The 27,658-nt window shown below is 43.4% G+C and overlaps 2 long non-coding RNA genes across 5 annotated transcripts in view; one reads left to right on the top strand and one right to left on the bottom strand.

The window, feature by feature from the left end:
• Positions 1-2,112: 2,112 nt before the first annotated feature.
• LOC130156464 (uncharacterized) lies at positions 2,113-5,063 on the bottom strand. Its single transcript, XR_008824432.1, has 3 exons — positions 4,903-5,063; positions 4,267-4,356; positions 2,113-2,599 (listed from the first exon to the last, which is right to left on the bottom strand). It is a non-coding gene; the product is annotated as an uncharacterized LOC130156464 (long non-coding RNA).
• Positions 5,064-17,275: 12,212 nt separating this feature from the next.
• LOC130156364 (uncharacterized) overlaps positions 17,276-27,658 on the top strand; it is a 59,583-nt gene continuing 49,200 nt past the window's right edge. For all 4 annotated transcript variants that reach the window (XR_008824391.1, XR_008824392.1, XR_008824393.1 and 1 more), the window contains exon 1: positions 17,276-17,508. This is a non-coding gene — a long non-coding RNA (uncharacterized LOC130156364). The remainder of the gene's footprint in view (positions 17,509-27,658) is intronic.

Genomic DNA, 27,658 nt, shown 5'->3' with positions numbered 1-27,658 from the left:
AATGAGCACTTTAATCTATCAGGAAAATGTAGAGCTTCTTGGCGCCGCTTTTTATTTCTGATCTGTGTTTTCTCTCTCTCTCTTTTAGGTTAATTTATCTGATTACATGCAATGCACTGCAGCCGTGCTAAGGTACCAGTCGAGTTTCCACTTGGAGGCTTGGAGGAAAGATTACCATTAAAACGTGACTTCCATCCACTCAGCTGAAATTACTATTGATTGCCAAAGAAAAATATTTGTGCTGTGAAGCTGGGAGCTATGATGTTGAACCATATTAACATAATGTTAGCATAGCTACGGGTGTTTAGTGGCACGCAATCAGATTTGAAATGAACGTTGATTATAGATTGAGATTAATGTTCACATATTCATAGGAACACAATGAAAAGAGCAATTTCCTTTCTACTACAGATCAATGGTTTCCCCATTCAATTATACAGCTGTAATAATTGCATTATGCGGAAATATTTCTTAATGGCTTATTTCATTCTTTCTGTTTGCCTCTGTGTGTGTGTGTGTGTGTGTGTGTGTAAGAGCTTGTGTACTTGCACGCACACATGCATGTGTGAAATCTTTTGTCAGCAGTACTTGCCAAAGCCTGCATCCAATGCAAAATACTTTAATTGCTAGTGCAAATGTGTAATCTTTGGCTAAGCTAATAATCTCTTGGCATTTTCCCACTATTCTCTTTATTCCCCAACATTGCCCTCAGATTCCTTGGCTTGTTTAAGGTTTTAACAGCTGGATCCTGCTGCTCGGCAGATACACCCGTTTTTGGTCTGTGTGCAGCTCTGAATCCCCAGCGTTGGCCTCAATGGCACCACCACACCAGAGACACCCCGCTGGGCTCATGCCAGTGTGTCCCACTGGTTTAGTGCTCATAGAAGCTGGACTTTAAGTTAAAAGCTTTGTGGTCTGGCACAGCTGAAACTCCTTGCTCTCTTAGTGCTGTCCCTCCACTCATAGCAGTTGGTGTAACTAAGCACAGGACTAATTAAGCAAAATAACTTCCTATGGGGTCCCAACCTTGTTCTTTCCACTCAGGGATTTGAACTCAAATTAAACATGAGGCCTTGAATACTGCAGGCACATCTGCAGAAACAGGACACAACCGCTAGACATCCTATTTTATCTTGTAACCAAGGCAAGGTAGGACACCTTCTGAAGGGAAATGTGGCAGCAAATGGAGACTAACTGCGAAAGCACCTGAGGGATCAGGGTAGAAGAATCTTCTCTTCCTATTCCAGTGCAATGTTGCTTGAGGGAGCTCTTTTTATTTTCTGCAGAAGTAAAAGTTCCCACTTATCCTCTTTTTTGCTCAAAAACATATTAGCTCAGATGTATTATCCTTCTATGAAAGGACCACCTTTAGTTTCCTAGTTTGGTGGGTCAGAAGCCCACAGGAGAAGAATGTGTCTTAGAAGAGAACAGACGTATGTTCCTGTGGGAGTTCATATGGTGTGTGTGAAAGAAAGAATTTTACACAGAGAAATGCCAAGTCCTTCAGAGAGAAGCAGGCTGTAATAAAAAAAAATAAGTTTCAGGAGCTGATGGAACAGCTTACAGTACATTACTTGCATCTGCTTTAGGGGATCTCCTGTTATTGAACTTTTGGGCTTCAAATGACTTGAAAACGTCTCTGCAGAGATATGTTGTTCGATAGCAGCATTGCCCACGATGCATGTGCAGAAGCACATACTCCAAGCTGCCTCCCAATGGAAGCCTGCAACTTTTCCAAGCTCTGTATCAGACACATCTTACAGACCATATTGCTAGAAATGATAAAAACTAGTATTAGAATAAAAGAAGTTTTCATAAGGCACAAAGAGTAATGCATTTCAGAGGTTGTTCAGCTTCAAAGCTGAGGGTAAGGGTATTCTGTTTGTACACCATTTCTGCTGACTGTGCTCTCTGTGCTAGCAAGAGTTACAAGAAACCGTCACAGTCATCATGTGAGATCTGCACCATATATTTTAACTGGCTTGACTTCCCCAGCAGTGTTCAGTTTTTCTCTATGGAAAAAAAAAGCTTCTAGCAACACAACACAAAGCTATTCCTCAGCATGGTGTGGCTTGTTGCATTTGTCCGTCTTACAGTGCAAAATCTTTGAGGTAAAGAATTAATTTTTGCATGTTTTTTTTGTTTTTGCATCCAGAAAAAAAGATGTCCACATTTTGGTATATTCTAGCATTCCACATTGTAGGAGAAAAACACAAACTGTGCACAACATGTAAGCAGGATGTAAAGTTACATGTCAAACTAGTTTTAGCTGTTTTAGAAGAACCCCCCACTACCACCTTTTGATATGTGGAAGGAATTATTACACAGGGTTTACAAGAATTGCAGAGTCACTATTCCCCTTGTGATGCTGAGTCATCAGATGGTAACAAATGAGCAAGAATGAGGCAACATGACCCACTCATTCAGCATTTGAACTGCCTCCCATTTTCCCCTTTCCTTAAAGTTTCACATCTCCCTTCACTTGTCTCAGTTTGTCAGAAGTCACATGGAAGGACAGGCACAGTTTCACCTCGTGTGCATTCTTGGTTACCAACAGTGGAGTTGCACAAAGAGCGGTGTTGAAGTTGAAGGGTCTTGCCTGGAGGAGAAATAGATGGAAGTAATAGTTGCTTTTGTTAAACTGAGTATCTGGGCTTTTGGGAAGTGGGATAAGAGGAGTTAAATGAATGGAGAATGTGGAAGAAATGGAACTGTTTTGATAAATCCCAGTGAACAGAAAGCAGCATTCAAAGGCTATAATGTTTAAGATTTTGAAAACGTAGCAATTTTGAATGCATGTATTTCTGAGACCTTCTGGGGAATGTTGCTTTTAGAAAAGACATTTTAGTTTTCCAACTTTTTGTTTAACTGTATACTAAATTGTTAAGTCCATTTTGAAGGTCCTGATTATTTTTCTGTGCTTCAGTCACTCCCAACAAGATGGTCCAGTCTCACCTAGTTGAAACTTACTTGAAAAACAGCAAATACTTGTGCTTACATAGATGCTAAATCGGGCCCTCGGGCACACCGAAGTAACTGCTGGTGGATGTTCTGCTCATGGAATCACTCTGGGTTCACAACAACAAGGAACTGGAGTGTGACACAGTACGGCTCCTGCCTGACCCACCTGGCCTCAGCTCTAGTGGATGCAGATTTGCAACAAGGATCTTCAGAACTACAAGCTTGAAAGTCCCATTGCCAACTCCTGCAATTTGCCATGACCATTCAAGGCAGATATTCTTCAGTGTTCTTTAGAAAGGAAATTATTATGTAAATTATTAGATCACCAAGGCAGCAAATGCTCAGAAGAGGCTAACGTCTTCACTAATAAATTGCTGAAGAGAGCCACAATATATACATTTAAGAGAGGAGAGAAAGCAAGCAAGCAATCAACAATCTTCCTGTCGCAGACTTCCCTCAGAAGCTGAGGGAAATATGAATTTCACCAAACTTTGAATTAGCTTCCTCTGGAGAAGAGATGTGTCTTTGGCATGGATCTCTTTAGAAACCCAGGGAGGGATTCATGTCACCTGGCTCCAGACAACTCCAGTGCGGACAACTGTGTATGATCCAGTCACCCCGATTCATTTATGGTTGAGTCAATGGAGGGAAGCAGGGGTTTCTAGATCATGATTAATGACCATTTTTTGCCAAGCAATCAAGATGTGATGAATTGTGCTTTGAAACTGTTGACTATTCTCCATAATCCGTAGGAGAAGGTACACGACCAGCTCCTATGGAGGTGTTCAGACATTTGCAGTTTAGGTATCGACAGTCAAAGTTTGGAAAAAGTGAATCTCACACCTTTTTCCTAAATAACAGGAAAAATACAAGAATCTGAGCATTTGTATGAGCAAAGGTCATAGGTTTTTTAGTGGTAAAAAAGCTTTTCTTTAATAAAAAAAATCTGACTTTTAAAAATTATAATATTTAGTAGCTAATTATAATCTCTTCCTTCTCTTCAGCAAAAAATAAGGGAGCAGAATCTGCTAGAGGCTTGTTCAACCACAGGTTAATCTTAAATCACATCCTATTAGATGGGAAACATAAAGAAATGTTTTGTTCACCCGGTTATTTTCTACAGATTTTCCGAGTGGCCTATAATTTGGCCTAACACTTTACCTTGGAAATGTGGAAGCATATGGCACGACCTTCAACTCCTAATAGCCTTCAAGAAGCTGAAGTTGGATTATTTGGGGTCATGGGTAACAACTGAGAAGCCATAGGTCAAATTCAAAACGATATTACATCTCTAGAAAAAATTACCTTTCCAATAACTTCTGGCATGACCTCTAGCGTTGATTAATCTGTGAGGGGCTTTTGTCGTCCGTTCACACATTCACGTATTCAAAATCTCTGGATTAAATATAAAGAAAAGTTCTTTTACCTTGATTGTTATGGTAGAATGTTTTGGGCTTTTTTCTTTCTTTCCTTAAGGACAATTCTTGTTTTAGAAACACTACTTATATTAAATACTTTGCCACTGAAGCTGATTTTAATCATATGCATGAATTCCACCAGCGCTGCTCTACAGAATACAATGGAAATATCACGAGATCAAATAAGTAGATTTTCCCCTTTTGGGGACAGATACACTTTTAAAAGAGGCATTGATATCCAATAGCCGTCTTAATTTATGACATGCTTAATTTTGTGCATGATTACTATAGCTGCCTTTGTAAAGGAGTGAAAATCCATGTTTTAATATTCTGTACTCAAAGGCTTTGCTGTTACAGTATTGCTTGTGCGGGTGCACAAGTCTTCATGACTGATAGGAGTGGCAGACACCCTGGCCATCAACACAGTGAAAATTAATATTTGAGTATCAGTGAGGCAAGCATAAGGGACAAAAAAAGGTCTGGAGAAGCAACAGAACCCAATTTTGTTTATCGACTTACTTACCCCAAAGCAAATTTCCCTGCAATCTAGAACTGCCTTCCCTGGGATAACATCCTCAAACGAACAGAGATGAAGCTTCTTTCTGCCTACTGGTTCAGTCCTGTCAGGAATAAATGTGACTTGATTGTTCTGTACATCACCATGAGGAGAGCTTGGCTGATGCCAACTGCATTTATATCTACAAAAGAAATAAACAGGAAAGTGGCAAAATGAAAGTGGAAGAAGCTTGAACAAAAAGACTTACAGAAAAAAACCTCGTTATGTTGCCTATCACTGCTACATGGGCAAATATAGTTCAGTATGTCTCTAAAACACCCATATGCTTTCAGATCAATAAACAATATGTGATATCATTGGTCAGATATTTATATTGTAATAACAATTCAAAGAAAGACTAAAAATTCTACCAGTTGTCATAAGAAATGTTACCTGTCAGAAAATAACACGATGACAGGTTGCTTGTTTTATAACTGTGCTTCTCCCAGTTTATACTGGGAAGTTGATGGAAGAATTATAATTCCCAGGCATGTTAGGCATTTATTTAGGAGACCACTGAGCCAGGCTTGTGAATCAGTGTCTTGTGAAAGCTGAGTTATTGTCATTAAAAGTGTAAACACAGCACACTTGAGGAAGTGAATCTCTATTTGCATCAAAGACAAAGCAAGTTTTGTTCAAGAGGGAGAAATATCTAATTGTTTAAATCATTTGGGGTTTTTTTAGGTATGTCTGAAAGTGGTGCTAGAAGCTGCATCTGCAGAGGAGGCTTGACATCCAAGGGAATTTGACTTCTGCACTCCAGGCTGGAGCTGAATTTCATCTTTCAGATTCATTGCTAAAGCGTGTTGAGACATTTGTCTCTCCCATGGGTTAACAGAAGTCTGTAAAATTGAGAATTCAGCATATACCACACTGAATTCGTTACCTAATCACAGTTAACTAGAATGCCTTGTGTAGGGATGCCCATGAGGTAGTTCTATATTTTTCTCTATACTCTTTTGTAACCTTCCATATTACAGTCTTTAGATTTCAAATGACATGCTAGAAGGAAAACTTACTATTTGGGAAACAGTAACCCGATAGGAAGAAAGTATATGTTGCAGCATGCTCTGCTAATGTAGCTTACAGCTCTGCCTCTGCGAACCCTTCCTCCTCTGCACTAGTATCCTCTGCCCCTTGGTCTGGGTATCTAAATTCTCAATGTCAGCTGCTTTTGTGTTACGCTGATGAAACAAATCTACAGCTTGCTTGTAAAGAAAAGGGCAGGTTCCTTTTCTGGGCATGTTGTTTTCTCCACCAAACTCTGTTAGTTTTCTTCCCCGTGGAAGAGTACTACTGGGAACGCCTGAGTGTTGTCCTGGCTGAAGGGTGACCTACCTCTGCCTGTAGCTCAGGAGCTGGGGAAGGACCTGGAAAGCACAGCTGTACCGGCCAGTGGGACTGCTCACGTGCTTGGTGGTAGGTGTAGATGGTTTTGGAGGAAGCATAATGTGGAAAAGTCTTGCTGAACAGTCTTTTGCACCAAACGCCAAACCTGCACCAAGATGAAGATAGACTACAGTTTTTTACCAATATTTGCATCCTAAGAATGAGGAACAGAGCCCTGCTGGAAAAAAGAATGAAAAATTCAAGTACAAGACTTTACATCAGGCTGAAACCTTCATCATCACAGGTTAGCGTTACGAAAAGGCAACCCTTGTGTTAGGGTTATGCTAGGTAGCACCTTGTAACTGGAAGGGCTTATATGTCACGCTACATTGGAATAGGCATACACTTTTCACCTCAGCTCAGTAAGTTCTTGGCATCAATCACAACTGCCTCCTTCTTCACCTGAAGTGGTTTACACAAAACTGCCCATAATTCACTCTTTCTGAGGTTCTCCAGCTCAATGAACCAAATCAAACCACCCCTGCAGATTACGGCAGGCTCACTGCTGCTCTCTTCCCTGCGCACCACGGAGAGCAGGAGGTAAGTAGAAAGCAGTTACAGTGCACCCTGTCTGCGTGAACCAGCCTCATTCTTCATTTTGCATTTGAAGTTCTGGATTTACCCTCCTCTCTCCACCTTCCCCAGCAGCTTCCCTCCACCCTGGGTATAAGCCATGTCAGATGTTGCTTTGTTCCTTCACTTTATAGCAATGTTGCTGCTGCGCTTTGCGTGCAGATGTTGGGGTCATAAAACGCCAGCATCATACTCCTTTCAACATTTTCTTTTTAATCTTTTTCTCCACACAGTTCCTCCTACCTCCACCATCCAATAGGCAGTTATGCAAAGTCCGTTCGCACGTGTGCTGAGTCCTTAGGGTCTATGGACCAAAGAAGGTGGCATGAGCACAGACTGCTGTGCTAGCACTGGCTTTTGCACAGTTCAGCTCCTTGCTGCAGTGGCCAGGTACTCTGATACTGGAAATTTTAGCTTCCAGTCTCAGGAGGCAGGAATCAGAAAGCTCCAGAACCTCCTCATCCAGCAGAGCTGAAAAGGAGAACGAGTGCCATGATTGCCATGACTGCCTCCTGATACCTTTTAGCTGCGGGCCAAGGATTTCTTAGAGCAAAGCATCAAAGCAAAGCGCTGAGTTGTAATATGAGGGGGTATGGAGGAGCAAGAGGATATTCTTCTTTCCTTCCTTCCTTCCTTCCTGGGGATTCCTGGCAGTTAAGCTGAGTTCAAAAGCATGGAAGGATCAGGAAGCTATTTCAGTGGATGAGGCCTCTGGCACGTACGCTTCAGTCTGGTGAGCATCTTGGTGAATGCTTTGCAGTGTGGGAGGTTCCATGCTGAGATCAACAAGTCTTCCAACCTTTAGTGCTATTCTGGTTCAGTTGGAAGCCCCCATCTGTTATTATCCTCAAGAGTCTCCCTGTGTAGCAGGGTCATCCCTGGATGTGAAGCTACAGCTGATCAGATGTTACTTGCACCTTCTTCAGTAGGTGGAAATCTAGAGACTTACTGTGTGTGGTAAACACCTTCCTGAAATCTGTATCGCTGCCTGGGGGGTGGGAAGCCAAAAAAAAGCAAGGCAAAGAGCAAATCCATCAGTTTCTATTGCACCTAAAGACCTGACTTTGTTTGCAAGTGAAAATGAGATTTATGTTATCAGCCTGCTCCCTTAATGATCATTGGCCGACAATGCAAACCCATCACCTAATGGAGTATGACTGGCAATCCCCACTAAAGAAAGAGCTCTGGTTGGGATGGCAGAGTTTGATCCAGGTTAGGTTTGAGGTATGCTGCCAAAATACTGAAGGGACTGAAGAGGGTCAGAAAGAGAGAGGCACTTGCGGCAAAAATTTTAATCAATTAATTTAGCCCGTTTCTTTTTTTTTTTTTTCTTTGCTTGCAAAATGTTCACGGGCTGATTACAGTTTCTCCAAATCTATTTCTTATTCAAATTTACTGAATGGCATCTTTTGCCCTTTTAAAAATAAATAATATTGACTGATTATAAACAATTCTGTGGGAGGACACGCTGTTCAGTATTCAAAATATAGTCTGATTTAGCTAATGACTTGGTCACATGGATCACACAGCATCATTTCTCCTCTCCAAGTGACAGCTATAGATCTTGTGAGTCAGGAGGAAAATCAGAATACACCAGGGCTATGGATACTAAGGGAGTAGGATCTGATAAACAGGTTAAGGGAGTTTTAAACTTGGCGCATCCTAGAAGAAAAATCAGCCCTCCTGAGATTCGCTGGCTGGGTGCAAAGGTTATATTTAACTTTCTTTGCTTGCCTATCTCAGACAGAGACTTATACCAGAGAGCCAGAAAGCCCCTTTTATCTGTGCATGTCCTAACTAGTTCTGAATCTTTAATAAATGGAGAATGGAAACTGAGCATAAGCGAAGGAACACACAGGGTATGGCAAAATCTTGGATTTACCTTTGTGCTGTCTGACCAGCATGTTCTCAGCTGCAGTGGAAAGGATTCTGCTTTGCTGTTATTATAAGCCAACAGTAAATTTTTTACCTCCTGGTGGAAAAAAAAAAAAAAAGAACACAAAAATTGTGACTGAAGGAGAGACTGAGACAAAGTGTCATCTCAGCGCTCATCCTGAGCTGAGGAATTTTACACCCCACCCATTCCCCCAGGGCTGTGCCCACAGTCTGTGTCCAGTTCCAAAAAGTCAGACATGAGTGTCCACCTGAGGTCACGGGAGGGATGGGGCAACCCTGTCCTGCAGCACATGGAAATGTTTAGGTGCTGCATCTCCAGTGCTGGGGACTGTTACAAACATGTCAAATTCCCATCTGTAGGGAAAGACACCCACTGAATTAATCTCTCTTTGTGACCAGTCTGGACAATCTCATGAGCTTCCTTCCAGTACTGTTTTTGGGACTGGACACAATATAAGAAAAAGGTCCCCAAATCCTCCTTGCCCAGGCCCTGACTGAAAGGCAATTTATTCCAGGCTTTCGTCTCCTGAGGCTCTGCCAAAAAGAGGGTAACCCGAGTGACTTTTGAATGCAGCCACTTGAAGTTCATCGTTTCCAGGTTCTGTGCAAGTGAAGGTAGATTGCCTCAAATATTTGCATAGCACAGTGCCGGGAAGGAGCATGAGTACAGATGATGCAAATCAAACCTGTATCTGAATGAAGTCTGCAGTGTTGTTTCATCTTTTGCAGCATCACCAAGGTCTAAGCAGATGTGATTCTGGCCTAATCTGAAATACGGGACCAGGATTAAGTTGAAATATTGGGAAAAGCATGGAAGAGAAAGGCTGAGGGGCTCTGGCAGGGCTGTGCAGGACAAGCCGCACATCACCTGCCTGCACACGAGAGCCTCTGGGGCCTTCTGCTCACTGCAGGACTGTTCCTAACTTTACATTAAAGCTAAATTTAGCAACACAAACAATATGATAGAGTCATATGGAAAAAAGCTCAGAGACTGTGAATCCATAGCATTATTACCAGCACAGAGTTATTTCAAAACAGCTGTTAAGAAGTAGGGGTGTGCTTATGCATGAAAATCCAAGTGGAAGTCTTTATGGCAAGAAACACGTGCTTGCTTTTATAAGTCCACCTCCCACCCTTATTTTTTTGCAGTTTCACCCTATTGTCAAATTCTATTTCTTCCACTACTTTTGCCTTCCAAAGAAAGCAAACATGTCCCATTTCCAGCAAAACGCTTATTCAGTGCCCGTCTTCCCAGTGCTAATGGCTTTCTCAGATGGAAGATGTCGTGCTAGGCAAGAACCAAATGAAAAAAATAAACAATTAATGGGCAGGATTCATTGTTTTTTACATGCCTTAAAATTTTGCTTTCCAGATTGGCAGCACCATGGGAAACCCAACACTTGGAGGAAGAGCAGTGCATATGGTGAATATGGGGGAAGTGAAGATGTAATTCAGGTAATAAGTGAACGCTGAGAGGGGTTTTTTCTTCTTTTCTTTTTTTTTTTTTTTTTTTTTTTTTTTTTACAGGCAATGATTTTATAGCACATATCATCAAGTCCATATTAAACAGAGTTTCTGGGCTAATGCTTTCCAGCCTTGACTCTTAGACTTAGTAATTGTTCCAAATAGTACTTTAAAAGGTCTTAGCTGTATAAATACATGAGAACTCAATGTTTCCCTTGTGGAATAAATAAAAAACAAGTTAGATTAAAAATAAATTTCTTCTTTTAGTATTTCCAATTATGTATTGGCCAAAGAGGAAAAAAATCTCTATCACATGAAAAGGACTTGATGTTCCTAATGTTATTTTACAATTAACCTCTAATTTGATATTAGTTTTGGATGCACAAAAGGCCTCAGAGAAAGCCTACATACATTAATTTCTGCAGGGCAGACTTACAGAAGAAAATCAAGTTCAATAAGAATGATTGTTCTTGGCTATCAGACTTGGGGTAGAGACCCCCTTAATGTGACAGATGAACTACCCGCATACAAAGCACTGGGAGGACTAGGGGCCAAGCTGCAGCTTGTTCTATCACCACAAAATAAGCTTCATCCCATAGCAGCACCATCTATCAGGGTCCCCACAGCACCCCACTAGCAGCACAAAGTGGTTTTCTGCACAGACACATGGAACTGGAACTGCTCAATCAAAGAGCATTTGAATTCAGCGGCGAGAGCTTTGTCCAGTCTGATTTTAAACTAACCATCAATTCATCTTTTTGCCATTTCAAATGATTCTTTTGCCATCTGATTACATTTTCTTAATTAATATTTTGCTATATATTAACTGCCTTTTATTAAATGCAAATTTGCAGAGGATTAAACCATAGAATAGATCTATGTTATATTGACCATCACAGTAAAAATCTCAATAAGCATGAGTGTTTTCCTTTGTTTTAGAAATCAATGGATATTTAACTAACATGGGGTAACAACTCTTGTAGCTAGAAGAATCCCTTCAGATTTAAATGAAATCATTACATATGTTAAATCAGAACACAGATATATCTGAATAATTTCAAAGTTCTCTATGAACAAGAATGAATTTAAACACCCTCCATTCTTCCAGCCTGGTGCAAAATGTGATGCTTTATCCCAACATCCTCCTAACCTGGACACTCAGACACCCACTCAAGAGGGAATGTGGAGGATGCTCAGAGGCCAGGATGCCTGGCTGAAGGAATGCAAACCCATGCCATTTCCTGAAGCATTAGGCAATTCTTCCTGGCAATAGCTGGTAGGTACTAGAGACCATGTTTGCTAAAGGTTAGAACATCCACAGAAGACACAAGCAGTCTTCCCATGAGCATTGAGTTGACTCTCATACACTAAAAATCCTTAAGTATTTTCCAAATTTTCATTCATTCTGGGTGCTTAATTTGAATTTAGGGTAGCTTAGCCTGTCTGTCCACCCAGCCCTCGATATTGGAAAAGCTACCGGTGAAGGCATTGCTCTCCAGCTGGGACTTCTGAAGTCACTTAATGATGTCACACAGACTGATATTCCATGGGAGCTGGGTGCCTACGACTTGGACACTGTTGATAACTCTTGTTTTTAATTTTTTTCTTTTTCATCCCAAGAAAATCTAAAGAAAATTTTCACACATGCAGTGTTTCCAAGACAAGGTTAAGGCAGCATCTGATGTTTGGGAGTGGAATTAAGGAAGAATTAGTACTAGACCAGCTGGCAGAAAGAAGACGATGACAAAAATCAGTGTGGCTGGAAGGAATATTTTCTGGGAATTCTGGAAATTCCCATTTTGCCTATCAGTACACGGCTTACGTTGTTATACTTGTCCTTGTGTCTGAAATAAAACCAGTGATACCCTTCAGGTTAAAGTCATGCATCTCCTTTGCTGTGTCATGATGCATCTGCAGCATGGCAATGTCTGGGTAGATTTTTTGGAGGGAGAGTTATAAGTCTTGCTTTCATGGGTTACAAAGATCATTTACACCATGAAAGGAAATAATTTATTTTAAACAAAATATTATTTATTAATTATATATGAGGAATAAAGGGTTTGTTTGTTTGGGGAAGCAAAAGGGCTTTCTCTTGGTTCAAGTCCCCCTTTCTCCCCTCCTTCAGGCTGTCTAACATGACAACATCCCCCCTCCTCATGCTCAGCGTTGTCAGTGAGGGGCTGGGGATCCTGCATCCTTAATCACTGCACCAGGGCGGGAGGGGGGTGAGGGGATGCACAGTGCAAGAAAAGAGCAAAGCTGACTGAGATGGATCGCATCGTTTGTGCCAGGACTGCAGACCGCACACCTCAATCCAGCAGCGACACTAAATAATAGTAAGCCCCAACGTTATGAATAGGCTGCGGAGTACAGGGCCTGGATATGGACTTTATCAGATAGCGACCTAGAGATTAACCTCCTGGCCCCCTAATCGGGATTGTGCTGGTACACCATTTATTACCCGTGTCGGGCAGGGGGTGAGACGGGGAGAGAGGGGGCAGACGGCTGCAGGCAGAGCAGGCAGAGCATGCCCGCCGTGCGCGGAGCCGGGCCAATTTCACAACAGCCGCTCTGTCTCCTGCTGAAGGTTTTGTTTTGTTTTCTTCATTGGATTCTAGGGTAAAAATTCTTGGAGTCTTTATTTACTGCCAAGTGGAACCACCGTGTGACTCCGGAAATACCTGTCGCCTAATTAAATTGTCTAGAGAGGAATTTTGGAAAGCACTTCTAATTCAGGAGCTTAATTTAGGCTGGGCCCATGCACCAGAGCTTTCTGTCTTATTATTAGATGGAATTTTAATCATTGCAGATCTCCCCCCACTCCCAGCATTTTTTCCTCTCTCCCCGTCCCCTAACAACCTGATTCTGGCACAATTCCCTTCCCCTTTAACCCTCCGGAGCTAAAAATAATATCCTCCTGGAACTAACCAAAAAAGAAAAAAAAAAGAAAAGAAAAAAAAAAAAAGAGCAAGCAAGCACTGAACCAGAGGTGTTTAATTAGCAGGAGTGAACTGGAGATGGGTTCAGCAATCATTTTACAGCAGCCTGTCTAGAGACAGACCAAACGCATTATGAGAAAAACCCGGCTTATGGGTCCCGGGAGAAAGGAAGGTGATGTGTTCTCAGGGCAGCTTAAGCCTGTAACATCTGTAAGATGCAGCCCTCATATGCCTGGATTAAAACAAAAAAAGGTCTTGTGGCGAGTGAAAGGATGCTATAAGAAAATGGCCTTAAGTAAATGTTTCAATCTGGCCAATCACTCTATGCACTGTTATTTTTTGCAGTTAAATTGCACTTTTCCACGTAATTGCACAGAGGAATGAGATACAGGACACAGGAGTGATGGAGACAGCACAGGGTGGGCAGTGATGGTACCCACACAGATCACAGACATGTCACTTTTCTGAACCCAAGACCTCAAGAAAGCAGTGGCCTCACAGGTGGTTAGGAACCATGAACGTACCTTTAAAGCACACTGAAATCTTTAGATGGGAAGTATAAAGTGTGGTTAAAACGAGTAGGTCAAACTCTTTCAGACAGTGCCTGTGTGTGCATCCAGGGCCACAGGTAACAGCCTCTGATCCTGGCATCTTCATGCAACCACTGGCAGAGAAAAATGCTGGAGAAGCTGCATGGACAAGTTGAGCCCAGCCCAGGCTGCGTGAGAAGTAAGAGCTTTACCCTGTCCGGTGGAGTCATCCTGCATTTACAGTGATGCAACTGCCACCATGAATGCATCTTCGGCATTTTTCACTGGAAATGAAAGGAGATCCCAGAACTTTCATCTTCCTTGCAAAAAAAGGTTTCCTTGCTGCAATCAGATTTTGCTAGGATTACAGGAAAACTGAGGGAATTCCTTTTGTTAATCAAACCTCTCTGACAACTGTAACGCACAAGCAGCTCTGCTCTAGCATGGAGTTTTAAACTGGATCTGTGTGTGGACAGCACACACTGGAGAGTTTTTGCTCAGAGGGTTAGTGCTGCACACTTTCCCTACAGCTGTTTTAATTCTTCTGTGTTGCATCAGCTCTGGGCACCAGCCTTCGCTCACCCTGGGGTGCCCCGCAGCACCCAGCTCCGCACCGCTGTGCCATGGCAAAGGGAAAACTTGTCTTCTCTGAGGACTGAAATTTGAGATTTTCTGTTTGGACAAAGCTGAGAAACCACTAACTCAGCAGCTGGATTTAGTCTGAACACACACACACCTACACACACCCAGGATTCTCCTCCTGCTGCAGAGAGGGTAACATCAGTATTGCTTTTAAACCCAGGGAGAGCAACAGAAGCCACAGGAAAGCGAACAGAGAAATGCATTGACCTACCACCTCTTCAAGGCAGAGGCATCTAGAATGTTATGTTTCTTTATAAATACATACACATATAGATGTCTATAGATCTGTAATATATATAATACACCTGGGTTTATGTTTCCTACACCCCTACGCCTGCACAAAGCACATTGCTACCTGGAAAAGAGGCGAAATGACCACCTGACACCTGATCTGCGCAGGGAAGTGCTTCAAATCCAGCCTGGGATCTGGTGCCAGATTTGCCAACCTGAGCACATGATGGGTTACACAGAAACGGCTGGGAGTATGAGCTCACCTCCCATCAAAGATATTCATTTGCAATCCTAAACTGAAGTGCTTGGATTTTGAAAGATGTACATGCGTTCCCATACATCTATAGATAAACAACTCCCCTAAATTTTTGACTTCTTGCAACTTGGAATTGCTTTTTTTTGTTCAGCTGTATTTACGGGGCTAGGTTGCCTGCTAAGACCATTAAGTATCAATCATTCATTGTTTCATTAGTGCTGAAATGACTCTCTAATTGACTTTGTAATTGTAGTTCAAAGCAACTTTAGCACAGGCTCAATGAAGTCTTCCTAGAGGCCTCTCTGCATCCTGCCTTTCATCTGCTGTCACTGGAACTTAATGGAGATGCCTCCAGCAGAAGGATGGTAACAGGCAGATCACTTGTTTGTAGGATATTGCTTTATTTTGTATTTAGTTTGATTTTACTTTTTTCTTCCAGGGTCTGATAATGACTTGATGTTTCTGCATTATGGGATATTTGTCTGCTAATTATCTAGCCAGGAGCTAAGCCATCACATAGTGGACTCAGGAAATACACCATGATACTATGGACAGCAGAGGCGCCAAAATGTTCTTGATGCTTTCAGAATCCTGGGAACGCTTTTTAAATGGTCTCTTGTTTTTAATCATTCTGCAAAGGCAGATTTTTTTAATTTAAGTCTGAAGTTTATGCACACTTCCCTTGGCCTGATTCTTTTTACAGGCACTGCGGTGCAAAAGCCCTGAGACTCAGCAGTGCAAGGGCAGGCATGCAGAAGGAAAAGCACTGAGTGTCTTCAAGCTGACTAACAGCCACCGGCTCCTCCCTTCATCCAGCTGAAACGGACCGAACCACCGGGGAGCCCTTGCCACAGCAGCGCAGGAAAGGGAAGCAGGAGGGAATGCTGCTTCCCCCAAGCTAAAGATAGAAAGCAGAGTTCTCCTCTGCTTTTGGCAGAGGAACAGGAGTGGCATTTCCCCACCTACTTCCCCTTATGTTGGCCCTACCAGCATGGAAGGCAACATGCTACAAAACTGCAGAGGAAGCAAACTTGCAATGAGAAGAGACGCGCTGCTAAAAATACCAGAAGCAAGCAGTTTTGGCTGGGAGGCAATGCATGGGGTGCTGGAGGGCCAGAACTGGCTTGTTAAAAAACATACCTAGATCTTATGGTGCTGTGACATGGAGACTTCAGCAGCCAGTAACAAATCTTTTTAAAAGGCTCCACATCTGCATCACCGCCTTTGAGAGAGCAGCATCCTGGGGACCGTTAACCCCAGCTAATCTCTAGTGCTCACAAAAGACCCTGCACCGAGGTCATTGTTGTTATTACAAGATTATAATAAAATAAATATGCTGTTGGTCTGGTTTAAATGTGTCATGCTCTCAGCTAGTACTGGTAGAGATTTCACCGTGCCGTGCTTAGGCCAGCTGCAATTCCCAAGTCATTATCTCACCTTTGCAAAAGCTTCTGTTGAATATTGGAGTAGGAATGAGTGTGCTTGATAGCATCAAAGGTTTGAGTTTATGACCTATCACCTTCTTACAGCGTTATTCCTTAATTTGTGGTGGATGGGTGAGATCTCAAGACTGTTTCATGCAGGTGCAGATACATCAGCTTACTCCTGCTGGAGCAGAATTTCTAGAAACCAGGAGACAGGTTCTCCATGGACCTGGTAGGATGTCTCCAGATTTGCTCCAGAATGAGAGGAAGCATAGACCCCGGCACATACAGGATCTGCTCTCCTCATGTAGAGCAGCTCAGCTCACAGTGCTGCACTAAACTGCATCCCCCAAAGCCCATCACAGCTGCAGGTAATAAACAGCTTCTGTGCCCAGGCCAAGAGCTGCTTTTGCTTTCATTTGTCATGTCAGCACCACGGCGGTCCTACACTTCTGCAAAACCTTCCATCAAGCCGTAGCTGGTAAAGCTGCTCACAGAGCAGTTCCACTGCAGGGAGCCCACAAATCAGTGTGTGCTCAAGCAGAGGCAGAAGCATCAGCAGCATGGGTAGCCTGGGCTGTCCTGTGTCCCACTGCACCCAGGTGCAAGGGAGAGCTCCATGTTACCACCACCACCACCAGCAGCAGGTCTGGGACAGTGCCCTAAAGCCTCTGGCTGCTGACTTCAAAGGAAGAGCCTTTGCCCTGGGAACTCCTGCCATTTGGCACGCACATGCCAAAATGAGTAACAGCTAATTTTTAACCTAAACATGGGTCCAAAAAGAGGGCAGAGGTGTAAGTGAGGTGAGAGGCAAAAAAAAATGAGAAACCAAACCCTTCCCCCCCAGTAAAACTCTGCTAGTTTCCAGGTGATTCCTTTTATTGCTTTCTGGTGCCTCCTGATTCTGATCACCTGCCTGGGGATCCTGCCTGGTACCCTTAATTAGATATAAGCAGTGCATTAAGCTATGGGGTGCTGGGGGTTGGTGTGGGGGGTTGGCTGGGTGCTTTTGTGTGTCCTGTTTGAGCATGCAGCCTTGGTGGCCTGTGCTACTGGGGGTGTTTGATGCGGTGGGCTCTGCTGTCTGTTTTGCTTGTGAGCATGGGCAGCAGCGATACCCAGGAAGGGCAGATCAAAGCAAGGAGGGTTGGATAAGCCATTGGATTTCTACTCAGCGTAGCGGAGCTGACAGCAGTCATTTCTCTCTGAGCTAACTGGTCGGCATTCAGGTAAATAAAAATATTTTGTGCTGTTAGCTGTGCCATCTGCTACCCACCCCCCACCCCACCCCCCCCCCCACCCCACCCCCCCCGGTGGTGGACACAGAAAGCTGCTGCAGGGAAGAAGGCACTGAAAGGCCCAGGCACTACCTCAATTCTCTGTGTAGCTTAAAAAGAAGGTTTCTGCAAAGAGCTAATCCTGCCTGCCTTGCACAGCCTGGGTGCAATGTTTGAAAGCAGTTTTTGGTTGTGATAAGAAACGATTCTTCTCTGAACAACAACAAAAAGGTGTTCCTTTACAGGAGTCTGTTTTTAAGGTCCATTCTTTTGTAAGTCTCATATTCAGGTGGATTTAAGGGTGAAGGGAATGATATGCCTTATCAAAAGGGCCACTGTGGAGCTGCTTTGGTGGCTGTTTAAGAAAAAGCTTTGTCAGAGGTCAGCATGGGGAGGGGGTGACCTGGCCCCTCTGCTTTCCAGCACAGGACTTGGTGCCACGGGGGGTTCAAAGCAGTAGCAGGGGCTGGCCTGGCATGTCATCACTTTGGCACTTCTAAATTGCTTTTGAATATATTGGCAATTTGAACAGTGCCAGCTGCAGTGTTTTTATTAGATACTTCCTGGAATTTGAAATTAATTTGAAGGCTTAAGTTCTTAAAGTCAGGAGAGTCTCAATTTTCTCTGCCACTTTCATCGAATCAGACAAAATATTGGATCTAAATGTATCGTGACCCTCCCACCTTGGGTAAACTTAAATGAACTAAAACTTATTGTATGAAAATCTCAGGTGCATTGTAATTTACTGATGATCTTGGCAGAGCCTGGTTTTGGATAGTTTAATCTGAATTCTCGCGTATGTGGACCTCTGAAGGCCTACAGGTTTGCTTCCATGACTTCAGTAGAGCTCTGCACAGCAGAACAGGTGAAAAATGGGGGGAAAGGAGTGTGTTTCAGCTTCCAATGAGCTGAACAGAAACAGAACTGACTCTCTGCTGTGGTGTTACTGACATCTGAGAGCATTCAGGTGGGCTCGGGGATTGATCTCTGTTCCCTTCAAGGCAGGGGTGAGCTTAAGGCAGGTACTCTTACAACTGGTTGTTGCTGCCTCTCATCCCGTGTCACCATGAAAATCAGAATATGCAGTCAAGATCAACGCAATATAGGAAGTTGCAGCTTGATTTATGCAAATATATTCGATTTTATGCAAATGTACAACTGACCTTTCTTTGGTCAAAGTACATTGGCAGGTACAGGCTTTTGAGCTCGAGTGCAGAAAAAATGAAAGGTGTCTGCACCCTGCGATGGAGATTTCTTCAGAGAGCAAATATCTCTGGTTACCTACAGCAGAGACTATGTGACAGAACATTTTGCTAACGTTTCTTGAAGAGATCTCCTGAATCCTCACAGAGAAAAGCTGGATGGACTTTTCAACAGAAATTTATTTTTAGCAGAAATAAGATCTTGCAGCTGAACTAAAAAGTATTTGAAAAGAATTAGTTTTTAAACAGAAAAAGGCAGCAGGGGAAAGACAAATCTGAAAAATGTTCAGTGATTTTTTTAGTTTGTATTTCAGGAAAAGGCTTTTTTCAGTAAGCTGGTTATTTACTGAAAGTCATCTTCAAAAATACATTTACTTCCAGTGTTGCTTGTAGCTTTCTTTAAAACACTTGCAATCTGCTCTCCCCTCCTCTAAATTTTCTATGAAAAAACAACAACATAGTTTTGGGTAAGCAGTAAACATGATTGAACTCAACAGCTGTTGGGAGTTCATACGAATGTTCAGAAACATTATTTTAGAGGAATCTGATGAATTCTTTCTTCTCTGCAGCAATGAGTTTTTCTGAGCCAATATACCCCTCTCCTGTGCATTAACTGATCCTGAATTTTACTACACGTTTTCTAAGTATTACTTGTGTATTAGCAGCACAGCTTCTCTGTTAGCCATAACAGGTTTCAGGCAGCTAAACCCCATGCATAGCTTTGAAAACATACCCTCACTAAGCACGCAGTCAGGAAACGAAAGCAACATGAAAAAAAGAGGAAGGGGAGAGGGCTGCCTGTGCCCAGGGCTCTGGAGTACGATCTAGGCAGGGCTGATGCACCCTGGAATGGACAAATACACACCACGGGTCAGGAGAACAGCAGTGTGAAAACGGGAGACAAACCAGCATTTCGGCTGTCTTTTCTGTGCAGATGAAAGGCTGAGGGTGTTCTCATTGAGGCAGCTAATCAGGGATCTGTTGTTGTTTTCTCTTTAAACAAGAACTGAGCCACACTTAGCTCTAGATTATAACTGGCCCAACAGCAGAAAGGTGCCATCGGAGCTGGACTCGGAGCCCTGCCAGGATGGGCTCAATCCTCCATCAAGGTCAATCCCACACAGCGGGATGAGTCCATCCTCCATCACAGTAGTGGGGTGCTGGAGCTGGTTGCTCCTCGGCTTATGTTCCCCAAAGCTTGGTCAATGATACAAAGATTGTCTGAAAGCTGAACTCTGATTTAAATCACAGCTTGGCAATCCACAGGACATAAACTATAGTAATGACCTGGAATGACAATACCAACATAGAAATGTTGTCAATCCTAAAAAGCAGAGGCAATCAAAAAATTAATCATGGTGGGCGCAGCTGAACTGGTTGATAGGAGGGGAACTGGACTCACTTCAGGACTAAGCTGGATATCCAGGACAAGAAACCCAGCAATTCTAATGTGCAACACTAGCTAGGAAGCAGACCCACTGAGATATTTAGGCATTTAACTCCTACCTGGCTGCCTAAGAGATCATTTTAGAACCTCAACACTTTTGTAGATCAATCTTGGTAACTCATGACAAAGAGATACTGCTAGTAAAATCGTAGGTGGCTTGGCTACGTGGTTGTCCTTGCGTTTCTGTAGGTTTCAGCTGTTCGGTTTGCAGATGTACTTCCAGCATGCCATGAGGTGCTGAGCGGGCAGCCCTCAAGCCCCGCTGCTGGCTCCAGCCTGGGCTGATCCCGTGCTAACGGCAAGGAGCAGCCTCGGGCACGAGCCGACCTTCCCGCTCTACGTTCAAACTCAACGCAGTGTGTTTTGCAAAGCTTCAAAGTGCCACTTAATGGGACTTTCATTTTCCTTCCAGCTGAAGGGAAAGTGTTGTTAAACTCCCAGGCTGGCAAGTTGGAGTTTACACAGATGGAACAGTTAGTGCAAACCGCAGAACAAATACCAGCGACCAACCAGTTTCACACTTCTAAAGAAAGAAAGAAAGGAATGGCAACGGCAGGCCAAAGCAAACAGGCCTTGGAAAACTCGAACCCGCTGGCTGGAATTTTCAGCTGTTACTTTTCTTTTCACATTCAGGCTTTTTTGGAGATCTCTCGATTCAGCAAAGCAGCGAGGGCTTTTGCATTCATATGAAATGATTTAAAGCTCCGTGAGGAGTGCTGTGCTCAGTCCCAACAACCACAAAACATACATTGTTTGAAATTTTATAAACGTGGTTTTCACTGAGAGCCACACTTTTTTTTTTTAAAAAAAAGAGTTCATTTTCTTTCCAGCAAATAATATGTTGTTGAATTTCCCACATATTGCCTAGCTGTGGCAGCGGGGTGTGTCACTTTGTACGCTTTTTGCTTTTTAAACCTGAGGACAACTCCTATGCCCCCAAAAGAGCCCTGACTCCTCTGTCTTTCCCTGGGCTGTCATCTGTCCCTGCTCCCCTCCAGTGACGCTGCCCAGCTGAGGGGGGCTGGGTCCCCCCGGGGCTCATCCACCCTGCCCTGCAATCAATCAGAAAGGTCATTGCTGAGCGTTGCTGCCTGAAACCTCTGCACCACCCTGCACCACTGCCTCGGAGCAAAGGACCAGAGCAGGAATTAATCCAGGTCTCTCCCATGGCAATGGAAGCATAACCTCTGGGCCAACCCCAGAGGACTTTATTTTATTAAGACACAGGGGTCGTGCCTCCCTTCATTCAGCCAGCCTTTCATTCTCATCCTCCAGTAACAAAGAAATTGCTAAGGAATTAAAAAAGGCATCTCATGTGAATACACAAGGCAGAGCCACTAGAGAATCTCCACTTGGTGTCTGAGACCTGCTGGGTAAAACTGTTAGGGGTGGGTAAATCAGTTTAGATAAAATTATCTTCTTGTATTCCCAGAGACCTGCATTCAAATGCAAACCTCATTATGAAACTGAAACACTTCATGCTGTGTAAACTGTGACTTGTACTAACAACACCGAGGCAAGTTCTGCTCCCACTGAAGCAGATGTTGGTTGGAGTAACTTCAGACTGCTCCGTCAGCGCGCGGGGTGTCTGCAGGGGCCTTCTCCTACTTGGGATTTACAGTTACGGAGCTGAAGCAGCATCTTGTTCTGAGCAGTTTCATTAACAGTACCTGTTTCTACCTGTTTTTACTTCCACGTACCAGAGGTTTGTGTTTTCCTCCTTGCTGTATTAGCAGCGCCTTCCTACCCCTGCATGCGCAGCAAGACTATCCAGTACCTCAGGTATTGCTGAAATCAGATTTTACTAAATCAGTCCAGACTTCACGTGAAGTTACGCAAACCCAGCTTAATTTGGTGGAGAGACTTCACTGTTCATTCTGGCTGAGACATTAAATGATGCTGTTTGAGGTTGTAAAAATGAGTGGAATTAACTTACGTGATGAAGGAGGAGGCAACTTGACAGAGGGAGTTGAATAACAAACCAGTTATTCTAACCAAAACGGTCAAATCTTAAGCAACAGGGGGCTGTGGCCAAAAGCGATCACTGTACACTCAGCTAACGAGCGCGGGGACCAGCTGCAAGTTTAAGGCTAGGTCAGGTTATCTCTGTGTTAGGTGTGATCTGAGACAGCCATGCAGACAAACCCCTCCAATTCACCCCTGGTTTATCTTGCATGCTCCTGCTAATTGCTTTCCTTGCTACATCGCTTTGTACTCACTCAGGGTGTAAATTCCACTTGCTCTGCATGCTTACTGACACAATAACAAGGGGCCTTCACTGGGACACCTTCCAGGAGGACAGAATGGCAGCAGAGCAGGTTGCCCAGGAAAGCTGTGCTAGCTCCATCATGAAGGTTTTAGAGACGAGGCTGGATAAAGCCCTCAGCAACCTGGTCTGACCCAGCAGACCCTCCTGAGGTCCTTTCAGACCTGAATTACCCTGCCATCCTAAGGTGGGCACCTGTGCTGTAGAACTGGGGAAGGTTTTCTGAGGACAATGAGCTTAAGGGACTTGCAGGTCCCCAGAATTAGTATAGCCTCTCCCACATGGCAAGAAAGAGTCCATGTCACATCTACCTCCCCTTGGGTGAGATGGTGCGTATTCAGAAATGGTATCAACAGCCACCCACAGAGCAATGCAACTGGGCTAAATCCTTCCTTGGTGAAACACTGGAGTGCTGGTGCACCATCAGAGACGTTGTTGTGACTCAGTATCACTTAGAACGGGGTTTATTTCAGCTAATACATCTGTTTATACAATTATGCTAAACTGGACCCAGTGATTCCTGAATTTGCAGTATTTTTCCTTTATTTCAATGCCAAGTCTGTGCAAAGAAAAGAAGATAGTGTCTAAAAAAGGTGGTGGTGGGGAAGATTACAATCTCCCTCTTCGCTCTGCAGTTCCTGCTTACAGTGACTAGTCCCTCCCTTTCAAACAACCTTTGCTGACAGACCCCCGCGATGATACATGGCAGGATGCACTAGAGTACCATGGAAGCCAGTGCAACGTGACGCATTTACTGTACTACAACGTACTGTATCTCAGTGCTAATGACGTCTGGGTATTGCAATAACCTCCACAGGGAGCAACGCTGCAACACCTGCTTCTTCTGGATAACTGTCTTCATCTCCTTGCTGCAATGGAGAGGAAGAAAAAAAAAAAAGAAAAAAAAAAAAAGAAAAAGACCTCAGAGAGGCTGCTGAAGTGGAATGTCACATTAGGGCATGCTTGTTACTGACAAACCATTACAAGGTTGCCAAGTGTTCAAAAAGATGCTCCCAGGATTGCTAGTATTGGAAAATTTTATGTAGCATTTAATCATCCAAGGTTCAAATTATGTGCCATAGTATAAACAGAAAAAAACAAGAAAACCTTTCATTAAGTGATGTTTAGTAATCGTTACTCACATATTATTATATGATAACATACCATAATAGGGCTTGGAACATAGGTCCAGTGGTAGAAGCATCTCTGACATTGTGTGAAGCTAACGAGGCTTGAGGGTCAAATTCTGCCCTCAGTTAAATCAGCAACGTGTGCAATTGTGTTGGTGCAATCAAAAACTAGTACTAAAGGGCACTTCTCAGGAGTGTACCAGTTCCAAGAATGAGCAAAAGGCCTTGCCCTAGGTAGGATCATCTACTTTTTACCAACTATTTTTGATTTGACATGGGATTACTGTGTCCAGCAAAGCACATCACCACCCTAGTAACACACAGAAGGGAGATTCGGGTATCTTTTCCACGGGCTTTGCATTCCTCGCGGGGTGCGGTGGGAGGGGGTGTTTGCTGCTGTTACCCTTCCACAAGGTGAAATCATAGAATCGTTTAGGTTGGAAAAGTTCTTTCAGATAGATCAAATCCAGCTGTTAACCCAGCACTGCCAAGCCCACCACTAACCCATGTCCCCAAGTGCCACAGCTACACATCTTTTAACACCTCTGGGGACAGTGATTCCACCACCTCCTGGGCAGCCTGTGCCAGTGCTTGGTCATCCTTTCCATGAAGAAACTTCTCCCAATATCTGATCTAACCCTCCCCTGGCACAACTTGAGGCTGTGTCCTCTCATCCTGTTGCTTGTTACCTGGGAGCAGAGACCGACCCCCCTGCCCACAGCCCCTTTCAGGTGGTTGCAGGGAGCGATCAGGTCCCCCCTGAGCCCCCTCCTCTCCAGGCTGAAACCGCCAGCTCCCCCAGCTGCCCCCCATTAGAGTGGTGCCCCAGCCCTTCCCCAGCCCCACTGCCCATCTCTGGACATGCTCCAGCCCCTCAACATTTTTCTTGTAGTGGGACCCAAAACTGAACTGTATTCGAGGTGCGACCTCACCAGTGCTGAGTACAAGTGTATCCAGGGAAGCTGCTGGGAGCTTCAAAGTGTGATCCCTGGGGATAATTTTCCTTCTGAATGTTTCCGGTGGGAATTTCTAACAAGTTAGCACAGCAGTTTATGAGATCACCCTCTGCTTTCTTACATGTGTTGCTAAGAAGCAAAATGAGTTAATACCCAGCTGAGATGAATACAAGACACGGGTATTTATGCCTTTCTTCAGGCTCTCTTCGAACTCAGGCAGGCATAATTATGTCACTCACAAACACTTTTCCAAAATTTTCCTCCTATAAAAGGAATACCTAATCTTATACCTACTAGAAGATGTATAAAATTATTTTTATTTTTCATGAAGATTTAGACTCTGGAGGAAGAAAGCGTTTGGGGGCAGCACTGATACACAAATTTACTATATTCTGTCCTATATGAAGTCCTGTTCATGATCAATATGAGACACTGTCAGGAGGATCTTCTGTTGCAAAATGGTGAACATATGTAGCAATACATATGTCTCCTTTGTAATTCAGTAAACATTATGATTTGTGGACAAACGGCCAGTGGTCAAAAGGTTAATGTTTACCCAGTCTGAAACTAATATCTGAAAGCCATTTATCTCTGCAATGATATTGCCTGTACACATAAAGATTCTGTGATTTCCTTTGAAAAAATCTAGACAAAATCTAGTCTTAATATAGCGGGCATATTCCTGAAACAATAGAATTGAAATTTCTCCTCAGCTCAGAATTTTTTCTTCGATCTCTCTTCTATTTATTGATTTTATTGTTTCCATAAATACAGGATTTAGGTTTTGCTCTCCATTTAAGATCAGCTACAGAAATATGACCATTCCTTTAGTTTTCTCAAGTATATAAAGTACTACTTGTAATTCTCTTTTTGTCTCAGCAGATGTGATAAAAGCCTTGAGAAATATCCCCGTGGTTGTCAGAATGAATGTGGAAAGTTACAAGTGCATTTTTTTCTGTATAGATGAAAGCCATTGACAAATGAAATAATTTGCCGAGGAAATGATCCCTATTTGCAGAATAGAGAAAGTTTGCTCTTAGGTGCATACACTCAATTCATAGTAACTTTATCAAAGAGCGAGTGGAAATGCTCGTGTGGCTTGTATGTGTCCTTTGCAATTTCAATTGCTATTTGAGCGTCAGCTCCCACTGATAGGAAAGAACATTCTATTTGCCAGGTGAACAATCCTCCTCCTGGGCTGTGCACACAGGAGCGTGCACACCCAGTTTTAGTCAAACACCGGGTGAAGGTGAATTCAGCATTTATTCAGACTCTCCCATGGGGGACACTCCTGTGGAAATCTCGCTGTGGCAAACCATAGGTTGCAGTTTGGTATTGTGTCTCCTGCCAAAGAACTTGTACACAGGAAGGCTATTAGAGGACTGGTTTTAGCTGCAGTGATTCGTTCCCTCTTCCTCTATCGCTGAGCAAGTAACCTGCAACTGGAGTTAAATTGGAACCTGGTATTCCATCAATATCCTAGCTAGCTAGAGAACCAGCCCAGGAGTGCCCTGGGCTTGGTGCAAACTTAAATTGTAACCACTGTGTGGTGAATATACACTCCAAGCAGCGACTACTGGCATTAAATTGGAGCTGATGCTGTGTATAGAGGTCATCTTGGGAACCAATGTTGTGTGTAGAGGGCATCTTTTACATCTCATGAACTTTAAGCTAGAAATAGAGCTGGTTGCTCTGATAACACTCTGCCTCACATTCTTGTCTCTATGCTGGCTCTGTATGTTCAGATTTACTGCAGACTGCTTCCTCATAAAAAACTCATCTAATGATGCAACACAGCATCATGCAGGGGATCCCAGGCTAAATCCAAATGAGCAGGTCCCGATGGAAGTTGTCACACCCACTTGGCTATCTGTGGTGCAGGACCTTTGTTCATCTCTGGCTCAGGTGTCTCTTCACCACCCTTCACGTTGTTAGGTAGGGACATGCTGGAAGGAATGAGCCCTCCCTGCCCTCCCAGTGACAACACGGGCAGCTCCTGCATGTCCCAGGGCCATGCCCCATGTCCCATTCAGCTGCTGGTCCACGTCTCTGGCTGAAGGGTCCGTGGAGGGCTGCCTGTCGTTAAACAGCTGCCACGTTTCATCCAAGCAGTGGCTGCATTTTAGTGGTGGCTGAAGTGCTTCCCCTGTCTACTTTGGAAAGCTCATTGGGATAATTTTGGATGACAGATATTATTACTATATTTAATTTTTGAAACTCCACTGGAAAAGTTAAGCACTTGAAGAAATCCCTACACTTACTACGTTCAGCTTTTTCCCTTGTAAGAAATGACTGGAGAGTTTGTGCTTTTAATTATTATCATTCTCCCTTGAAATTACAGGCAAAGTACTCAGTGACATTCGAAACATAAATTACTGGCCTGCAGCCTTGTGCTACTGTTTCTCTATCTCCCTGCCAGGGCTGCAAATCAATTTTCTGCATTTCTTTCAGATTTTCTGAAGAAAATTGTGGAAAATAGCTGTTGGCACATGGCATTTTTCCACAATGGTTAGAACTATTGAATGGGGCTGTAATAGGCTGCCTTGGAGAAGCCAGCCCCATTAAAATGCCAACCTCAGACAGATCAGAACACTCTCTCAATCTGAATTTCATATTTTTTCCACAGGAAGAGTAACGTAATTTTCCTTGGTTTTGCCTGCAGTTCTGTAGTTTTGTTAAAAAAACCCAACAAAACAAACAAACAAACAAATATATCCCCAAACAGAATTAACTGCCCCCTATTTTTCATTTCTTCTTGTTTATTCTCTTCTATTTTGCTTTTTTCCCCACCCTTTGTTTTGTTTTGCTTAAATTCCAGCCCCCTAACCTTGGGTGATTTCTGGAGGGTTTGGTTTTAGTTCTTGTTTCTTTACTCTGGTTTTGTCAGGGTTGTTCCTTTACAAAGTGACGTGGAAATTCACCTGTTTGTAGTGATGATTATTCAGCCAGTCCAATGCTTTTCCCTCAAAACTGTCTCTGATATGTGTTCAGGTGACACTGGCATACAGAGACATCACTTTCTGACTGGAAGCATCTTTAAACCTGTCCTGGCTTCCTCGGGAGTTAAACTTATGGGGCACTGGCTAACACTGAGAAATTTT

Source organism: Falco biarmicus, chromosome 10 (assembly GCF_023638135.1).
Source record: "Falco biarmicus isolate bFalBia1 chromosome 10, bFalBia1.pri, whole genome shotgun sequence".
NCBI lineage: Eukaryota > Metazoa > Chordata > Aves > Falconiformes > Falconidae > Falco > Falco biarmicus.
Note: the sequence above shows the minus strand (reverse complement) of the source record. Positions and strands in the feature narration are given on the sequence as shown.